The sequence below is a fragment of the Nothoprocta perdicaria genome, unplaced genomic scaffold (genome assembly GCF_003342845.1).
Source record: "Nothoprocta perdicaria isolate Ctin4 unplaced genomic scaffold, notPer1 scaffold_499, whole genome shotgun sequence".
Taxonomy (NCBI): domain Eukaryota; kingdom Metazoa; phylum Chordata; class Aves; order Tinamiformes; family Tinamidae; genus Nothoprocta; species Nothoprocta perdicaria.
The window spans coordinates 76,508-77,550 of record NW_020455753.1 but is presented as its reverse complement, the minus strand read 5'-3'; positions in this window follow the sequence as shown (position 1 = coordinate 77,550).

Below are 1,043 nucleotides of genomic sequence, written 5' to 3'. Positions count from 1 at the left end.
GTGACAGCTCCGCGGGCGCCGACGTCCCGCCCGCCGCTTTGTCCCGCTCCTGCGCTGCCCCCCCGGCCCCCCCCCGGGCACTTTGGGGTCGGCTTCGGGGCCCGGCCGCGGCATCCCGAGGTGCCCCGTCCCAAGCGCTCGCCTTGCCGCTCCGGCTGTTTACAAACAAGAGTTGGGCGAGCGGAGAGCGCCCGTGGGAGCCGGAGCGCAGAGCCGGGCGGCACCGCGCTCCGGGGTCCMGGAGCTGCCGGGCTGTCAAACCCCGCGCGGGGTCCCGGCTGGAAGCAGCTCCGCGGGAGCAGCCCCACGGGCGCCGTGTAGGGTGGCCCACCCCATGCCTGGAAGCCGTGGGGGTACGCGCTGCAGGGTGCTTAGGGTTGGGTTGTTTTCTGTTCCCTTTTTGTTTCTTTTTAAGAAAAAAGTTTAGATGCCACCGGGCGCCTTGGGAAGTTCTTCTCCGTGGTAGTGCAGTGGTGTCACAAGGTGGCAGGTCTTGAGAGCTGGGCGCTTTGCTCCTCTCCAAGCAGGAGTTAGTCCTCCCCCTGCAACCATGTTGACTCCCTGTATGTAGGAGAGAGCCCGTTCATCTACATGGGAACCACGCTCTRTGTGCGTAGCTGCTCTTTTCGAGCACTTTGGTACAGAAAATCCCGAGAACGGCAGTCCTGTCCCTTAGACGACGTGCTGCTTTAACCAGTACCCTTGTGTTGCTCCCCGTTTGCTGTGAGATGTTGAACGGCAGGTGCACGGTTTGCGTGGTTCATATCCCCTGGGTGGGCCAAYTTAACTGCCGCCTGTGCTAGCAGCAGTGCAGAGCAGAAGCCTTTTCCTCAGCTGGGACCTGCAGCTCATGTCGCGTTACGGGACAGCTGGTAGAGTCATTTACCCCGGGTCATGACTAAAGTTAGAATGGGAGTGTTAAAGTAGAGGTGGGCTCCTCCACTTTTTTTGCCTTGGGCTGGCGTAGCCGTGTGGAATCACTCCCAAATTTGAGGGTGTTGGAGGCTCGCGTCTGTACTCTGCTTCACTATTTCCCTCTGGTT